Source organism: Haliotis rubra, unplaced genomic scaffold, assembly GCF_003918875.1.
Source record: "Haliotis rubra isolate DU_JTF1 unplaced genomic scaffold, ASM391887v1 Scf524, whole genome shotgun sequence".
Classification (NCBI taxonomy): Eukaryota; Metazoa; Mollusca; class Gastropoda; order Lepetellida; family Haliotidae; genus Haliotis; species Haliotis rubra.
In genome coordinates this window covers 88,926-97,439 of record NW_025767218.1, presented here as the reverse complement: position 1 = coordinate 97,439, position 8,514 = coordinate 88,926, and the positions used below count along the sequence as shown (strand labels likewise).

Below are 8,514 nucleotides of genomic sequence, written 5' to 3'. Positions count from 1 at the left end.
TCAATGTTGACATGATAATAATGAATGTTTTGAGAGTGCATCACCACTTGCACTTCCTTATGACCATAATTGTTTGTACAGTAATGGTTCTTGAAAGATGACGTGAAATTTTCATTTTCAAACATAAAAAAAACAACAACAAAAAACAAAAATAAAACGGCAAGGAACAAACACTAACAACTGTGTGATGCAAGATTGTCAAAATTAATGGTCTACAGTGATTTATCGACCTTCTTGAAAACCGTCAAAATCAAGAATGACACCTCATGCATGGGTATGGGGCTACTGCGTTGTGCACGTGCTTCCCATGCGTTGTGTTTAGGGTTGGTGATTAAGACAAATGGTTGTGCGTTCATAAGATGTCTGTCTCTGGAAAGTTTGTTAACGTTATTCTTCCTATCCAAACTGAAAGTTCAGGTTCCCCTACTTTTGTGGGAAAGCATATATCACGTAATATGAGCTATGATATACATGTATATACACGTGTTATGAGCTAGAACATGAAGCTTAATATAATTTTAACATTGAAGCAGAGTTGTTGTTTGTTGGGGACAGACCGATGATCATAAACACCAGGAGTATGTTTCAAGCAAGGAACTAGCGGATCCTTGCATGATCAAGAGGCAGTTCCGCACTCTGAACTCTGAACAACAGATTTATTAGGATTATGTTCTTATAAGTTACAAATATTTATTTAGTATCCCGAGACACTAATTCAGTGTATGTGTGCGCGTGCGCGTGTGTGTCTGTGTGTGTGGAGGTTTTTGTAGACTGATAGAATGTTATTTTTCTCTATGTTATTTGTGTCTATTATTTTTAAGTGGCATATTTTTCACTGTATTCCTCATGTCCAGCTTTGTTAGTACATACCTGTACACTGTTTTGTAGTATTTTATGGTACACTGTGTAGCCCAAAATATCAAAACATCTAAAGGTCATTCCCACAACGATACGGTGAATTTGATCTGATGTCGATGTGACAGGATATTATCTCTCGACTCGCAGTGAGATTAGATACTGGAGAAGAGATGTGGGTCAGTCTGAGACAGGCTTCGTCGTAATGCTGGGACATACCACCACCACCACCACCACCAACAACAACAAACAACAACATTAACGCCAATTTCTCCTGGTTTGTCATAAACAACGCCTCGAGACTGTTGAGTAGAAATGAACAGAGAATCACCGATTACTGTTTGTGGTATTTATAATTTTCTATATATATAACGCCAAGAGTATATGTCAAAGTCATCTTTTTAATGTCCGAACCTCTTCCAAGGAACCAATACGTCCACTGTCTTGAATTTGTTTTTAAACTATTTCTCTTTCCTAGCCTGTCTATAGTGTAATATCTTTAATTTCACTCACGCCAACCCTCTGGAAAATAAAACAGAATGATAATTACTTATTGTTACAACCACAGGGGCGTGTCATGCTTAGAAACAGCGTTAGAACGACATATAGGTATATAGACCCTACCCTGGTACTATATAAAAGGAAAGGGATTTAACGACGGAACCACCCCCTCCTCAATCTAATTTAGATTTCACCGCGTAAACTATTTTAAGGCCCCGTCGTGGCCTACGGATCAAAAGCGAGATGATGTCCCTACAAAATGAGCTATAAATGGTCACAATCGGATCATTATTTCAAAGGTTATACGCCACGACTCACCGAAAACAGCTACCTCCGCAATTCCAAACCAAAATCATGGATCACCCAAGACAGCGAAAACTCACCTGTTAAATTCGTTTATTAATTCCAGCCACGTTGACAGCACCTATGTAGGGCTAGATTCGATCGGCAGCGGCATTCCACGGGTCTAAAAACTTATTGCAACATCTACAAATCATTTCCTCAACAGTAAGCAGACATTTTCTCCAAAACCATCGGCAATCATACTCACTTGTCGGCCATAGATGGCATTGACATTTAAGTGACCTGAGCAGTAAATTTGTAAGAATAATTTTAGAGGTTAAATATTTATAAATATAATTTCCTAAAAATGAATCAATATCGAATGCATTTTTACAACCTCTAAAACTATTCTTAGCAATTTACCGTTCCGTGCATCATCCAAAATATAGGATTATTGCAAAGTTCATATTTTGCGCCCATTAGCAAACGGTCAAAATCTTACAGTATATTATATTTTCCACCAATCGGATGGCCCACTTTCGTTTCTGCGAATCTGCTTAGATCACTTGAATGTCAAGGCCATCTATGGCCGACAAGTGAGTATGATTGCCGATGGTTTTGGAGAAAATGTCTGCTTACTGTTGAGGAAATGATTTGTAGATGTTGCAATAAGTTTTTAGACCCGTGGAATGCCGCTGCCGATCGAATCTAGCCCTACATAGGTGCTGTCAACGTGGCTGGAATTAATAAACGAATTTAACAGGTGAGTTTTCGCTGTCTTGGGTGATCCATGATTTTGGCTAAGAATTGCGGAGGTAGCTGTTTTCGGTGAGTCGTGGCGTATAACCTTTGAAATAATGATCCGATTGTGACCATTTATAGCTCATTTTGTAGGGACATCATCTCGCTTTTGATCCGTAGGCCTCGACGGGGCCTTAAAAATAGTTAACGTGGTGAAATCTAACTTAGATTGAGGAGGGGGTGGTTCCGTCGTTAAATCCCTTTCCTTTTATATAGTACTAGGTAGGGTCTATATACCTATATGTCGTTCTAACGCTGTTTCTAAGCATGCCACGCCCCTGTGCTTACAACATTCGCTCTAATAATATATAAAAACCGTTGCAGGCATTTAAGGGCTAGGGTATTCGAAAGGAAGCTACTTTCCCTTCGGGGGCGGTGGGGTAGCCTAGTGGTTAAAGCGTTCGCTCGTCACGCCGAAGACCCAGGTTCGATTCCCCACATGGGTACAATGTGTGAAGCCCATTTCTGGTGTCCCCCCAATGATATTGCTGGAATATTGCTAAAAGCGGCGTAAATCTAAACTCTCACACTTTCCCTTCGATTTAGTTTTGGTAATTGGTATTCGTTTCCAGACTTACATAATCAAACTATGTTTTCACACCCATTTGTGTGTCATAATTATTTTCTAAAGCAAGGTTGTTATCTGTGTAATCTTTTCGTTTTGTTTTGCACGCTTTCTCCCTATACAATGGGAATGCGCCAAGCGGCAAATAAGTATAGCTTTGTGCCGCTTTAAACAATGATCAAGCAATATCACTTCGTGGGGTACTAAGAATGGGCTTAACACATTGTATCCATAGGTCAGAAAATCGATAAACTAGGCCCCGGTTTAGTATCAACACCCCCTACTATATAATACATAAAGGTTCATCACAGAAATACGGTGACATGATCGAAAACCGGACAATTACGCACATGTCAATGAATATATCGTATTTTAAAGGTCTCACAAGTATCAAAAGCTTTTGTCCATATCTCCGATGTATGTAGGAGGCATATACATGCGCTTTCCGTGGGGATGCATTTGATGGGTTTTATTAAATCGCCAAAGACCGAGTTGCTGTGCCGGAAGTGTACAAAACTAGGTCGTCAGCGCAATCAAATTGGTTAATAAAATGACAACAAATGCACGTGCGAAAATGAGAGGGAAACTCAAACGTCTATCATCCAAGATGTCACTATCTGATGTTTTATCTTGGTAAGAATAATTTTAAAAACGAGTACAAATATTTTTAAAGAAACACATTCATTCAGTGTAATGTGTTAGCCAATCAGATCGCCGGAGGTAGTGAAGTCAAGCGCTGACGAGCTAGTTTTGTATACTTCCGGCACAGCAACTCGGTCTTTGGCGATTTAATAAAACCCATCAAATGCATCCCCACGGAAAGCGCATGTATATGCCTCCTACATACATCGGAGATATGGACAAAAGCTTTTGATACTTGTGAGACCTTTAAAATACGATATATTCATTGACATGTGCGTAATTGTCCGGTTTTCGATCATGTCACCGTATTTCTGTGATGGAACCTTTATGTATTATATAGTAGGGGGTGTTGATACTAAACCGGGGCCTAGTTTATCGATTTTCTGACCCGCAGTGGGGGCCTGTGCTCTGTGTAATCAGCGCATCGCACAGTGCCCAACTGGCTAGAAAAAATACTGGCTACTGGGAAACAACCAGACACAGAACTAGCCATCTTAAAGTAATGGAATGAATGTTATTTCTCGCCGCTTTCAGCAATATTCCAGCAATATTAGGCGGCATGATCAATAATCGAGCTTGGCCCACGCAGTTTAACCCCCTTCCCCTTCTTCAAAAATAAATAAATAAATAAATAAATAAATAAATAAATAAATGAATGGATGGGTGAGTGAGTGAGTGAGTGAGTGAGTGAGTGAGTGAGTGAGTGAGTGAGTGAGTGAGTGAGTGAGAGTGAGTAAAAAAAAAAATCTGAAAATAAAAAATGAGAAAGAGGAAGTAAAGACACACAGTTTATTACGACTCGAACAAAATACAATGTACACAGATAAAAATCATTGATGTACCAAAGTCAGTTGCCAGTGACGTTTCCATGACTGGCGTTGGCATCAAATACAAATATTCAATATGTACAGAAAGTTGGAACAAAGTACTTCACTTGTTCCGGCGAAGGGAAAACCCATTTAGCGCCATAGTATTTAATTTCACCTTTAGCCCCAAGCCTACACGATACACAAAAATCAAAGTGTTTATCCTTAAAATATGCATGAACACAAAATTTCGGCATATCAATTTTTTTTGTTAACTGTCAACCCATCGAGAAGGAACATCTAAATTTGAACCTAAATCGTTATTCTGATCTTGTAGGATGTCGATTGATTGCCAAACTTTTATTTATTCACTGGGATTTACAGCTCGTGGGATAAGCTAAGGTAGATCTGTTTACTCTTCAGGGATGGGAAACATCTTCCTTTCTTCTAATGTCTCTTCCTCGTTTCGACAGCCATCACCAGTGGTGTCCATGGTGTCCGTGATGGTGATGATGATGATGGTGCCCGCCATGAAACAAGTCATCAAGCACTCCTCCAATGCCGTGTCCGTGGTGATGGTGGCCATGGTGATGATGGCCATGGTGATGATGGTCCTAGAAGTAATTAAGGGATAACTAATTATAATAATAATGATAATAATAAGTGAATTAATAATGTGCTTAACTACACTCACTAGGTGAATGCTCACAGCGCTAACTTTCAAAGCGCAGCACATATTACCCTGGATAACCCAAGCTGCCTATGAGGTGCTAGAAGGTTAGTAGTCACATGTCTTATCCCACCGGGTACCCATTATCGCGGAATAAAACTGATATCTATTGACTTAACGTATTCTGAATGTGGTTTATGTAAGAAAATTGGAATTATGTAAGCAAAGCAACATGTATTTGTATATTTCTAACTCGATATCATTCTGTTGTTCCCCACAATTGTCTCCTGGAAGGTTGAATCAAAATGTGTCGAACAGTCGATATTTACGAATAATCGCTTTATGACATTCGAGTTTTTGTTTGCCTCCTCAAAACAGTCGGCTATGACGAACTGTCAGATATTACGACCAGTCGGAAGAGATGAAGTATCGGGTAAATTGGTTATTACGAAGGCAAATGTACGCTTTTTCAGTTGAGATTTAATTTTTATGCGAATAACGAATTTCGGATGTAACGAAATAACCCCTGTGAGATTCGTTATATCCGTAGTTGTCTGTACGTATAGTTTGAACAGGAAAATACATTTACAAAATCGATGCTCCAAATATATATTTCTGTCTCTACCAGGAACAGGGAACCAGGAACATGCACAAGGAAATAGAGAATCACATTGTTCATTGTCACGTGATATGACTAGGATCAGCACATTCAAAATTGCTACAATCGAGTCGAGTTGTTTTGTTATCGTCAGTCATAAACTGAGACATGCGACCTTGACCTCAACCGTCGTGATTAGGAAATTAGGACATGTGATATTGACAATAACCCTTGGACTGTCAAAGTACACGTTGCAGCACATTAGACAAACGCTATCACGTGGTGTGACGTCATGAGCACGAGAAAGTGACACCGAACTATTTTTGGTGATTGCAATTCATGTAAGTGTGTATACAAATGAATTGCTTTCTTGTTCAAATCTGACGAACAATAGTTTCCTGTAATAAATTGAATTTAAGTTATTACTTTATGTAAGTATACTAATTTTCTGTTCAATCTCGATATTTCCAAATGAACAAAGTTATAAATATAAGACCTTATTTATCCGAACACCTCGATTTACAGGATTAATTTGCGATTTTATTTGACTAAATACTCGCAGATTTTTAAAACAGCCTATGGTTTCTTACCTGAAAAGAATATTCGTTCGGAGTAACAGGTTTCCGGATAACCCAGGTCATGACTAGTGAGTGAGTGAGTGAGTGAGTGAGTGAGTGAGTTTAGTTTTACGCCAGACTCAGCAATATCCCAGCTATATGGCGGCGGTCTGTAAATAATCGAGTCTGGACCAGACAATCCAATGATCAACAACATGAGCATCGATCTACGCAATTGGGATACGATGACATGTGTCAGTCTGATCCCATTAGTCGCCTCTTACGACAAGCATGGGTTACTGAAGATCAGTTCTAACCCGGATCTGCACGGGTTCATGACAAGCGAGGCTGTATACAATACTATATACTCACATCAACAATAATGGTCCGTGGAGGCTCTACCACGTAGGTCGTCTGGACCGGGGGTGGTACTGGTGGACGGTAGGCATATCCTGCTGGGGGCTGAACGTAGGGCGCTGGGGTGCGGTGGGGACGGGGGCGGGGTAGGGCTGTGGAGGGGGTACTGTCCAGGGGGAGGGGCGTAACCGGTAGGGTAGCCTGCAAGATAAACACTTCCATTTAGATTTCGATTTACAAAACCAGTTTAGAAACATTTTGAACATCATACATTTTAAAATTCCATCGTCAGCGGTATTTATTTACAAAAGCAGTTATCAAATATGATATATGTCTATATTTTAACTTTTGTGAACAGTGTTATGTTATTTGGTGTTCATATTTGATAATTCATGGATAGTTTTCAAGATAAAAGACAGCTTTAATTTTGCGAAAATAGTACTTACTAGTTCATGATAGGGAATTACATATTTTCTTCCGGGTGTAAATGTTCGTAAATTTGATTAAAAGCTACAAGTAGAATATTTCTACCCGTGTGTCAGTTTCACATGCAGGTTCTCGTTAACGCTTGATTCGTGTATATTTACCTGGATATCCGCTCATTCTATTGTCTATGGGTTGTCAAAGTGTTGTATATTTCAGCTCTTTTCGTTCCGACCCTTCACGTCCGGTGCAATGAATAGCTGTCAGTCAGTTGTCAATATATAGCAGTTGTGGTGAAATCGGAGGAGGCGTAGCAAGTCATATGACAGCTATAAATAGACATGAGCGTATGCGTGATAAGCGTTTGTCGTCATTGTCGCTATTTCTATGTAAATATATCACGTGATCACAACGATATGCAAATGAGTCACAATGAGGACATTGAAAGTGTAGGTTCTTCAAATGTTGTCGCGCAATAAAAGTCAGTATTATTTAGCGTATATAATTGTAGACACTCGAATCCTGGACAGGGAAACCAATGGCTGATACCATGAGCATCGATCTATGCAAGTGGGATAAGATGACATGTCAGTGAACAAGTGACATGTTCGAATCGATCTGCAACCCATGCTTGTCGTAAGACACCAGCTATGCATCAGTTCAGACACATATACAATACTGATGGGTATCTCTCACAGCTTAAAAACCTGATCATTCGCATAAAACTCTTTTTTGTGTAAATATTTGATTCGAAAATTACTTTTTAATTACAAATTTTCCTTTAAGTTTATGGGGCTGAAATTTTTTGCCAATATGATTCAAATGTGAGGATAAATGAGTTAAAGGTTCTGTTAGTTTGTTCAAAATACGACTATATTAGTGGTAAATATGCACAACTGCCTGTGTGTACATCCCATTTAACAAAAAAAGGGGCGGTAGGATAGATTAGTGGTTAAATGCTATGGCAACTACTGGTCACCTTGAAGTCCCGGGTTCGATTCCCAGATTGGGTGCAGTATGTGAAAACCATTTCTAGTGTCCACCACCTTGATTATGTTGGAATATTGCCAAAAGTGACGTCACAACATACCCACTTGCCAAAAATCTGTAACAGTCAAGTCTCTCTTAAAAAATTCTAAACCCGTGAAGGTCCGGGTTAGAATGAACCTTGTGTAACCCATGCTTGTCGTAAGAGGCGACTAACGGGAACGGGTGCTCAGGCTCGCTGACTGGGTTGACACATGTCATCGTATCCCAACTGCGTAGATCGATATACTGACGTGGATTGTCTGGTCCAGTTTCGATTATTTACAGACCACCGCCATATAGCTGAAACTTGTAAAACTAAACTCACCCACTCACTCATACAATCACAGCAAGTATTATTTGAGAACTGTTTCATAATCAGACTGCTGACGTTTTCGCGTATCGCTCTCAGACTGCAAATAAACAGTTAC

General features: G+C 39.5%; 2 long non-coding RNA genes across 2 annotated transcripts; one reads left to right on the top strand and one right to left on the bottom strand.

The window, feature by feature from the left end:
- Positions 1-293: 293 nt before the first annotated feature.
- On the top strand, positions 294-7,563 carry LOC124252786. Its single transcript, XR_006892027.1, has 3 exons — positions 294-431; positions 7,506-7,510; positions 7,554-7,563. It is a non-coding gene; the product is annotated as an uncharacterized LOC124252786 (long non-coding RNA).
- On the bottom strand, positions 4,422-7,381 carry LOC124252784. The gene is made up of 3 exons (XR_006892025.1): positions 7,222-7,381; positions 6,650-6,835; positions 4,422-5,066 (listed from the first exon to the last, which is right to left on the bottom strand). It is a non-coding gene; the product is annotated as an uncharacterized LOC124252784 (long non-coding RNA).
- Positions 7,564-8,514: the final 951 nt, after the last annotated feature.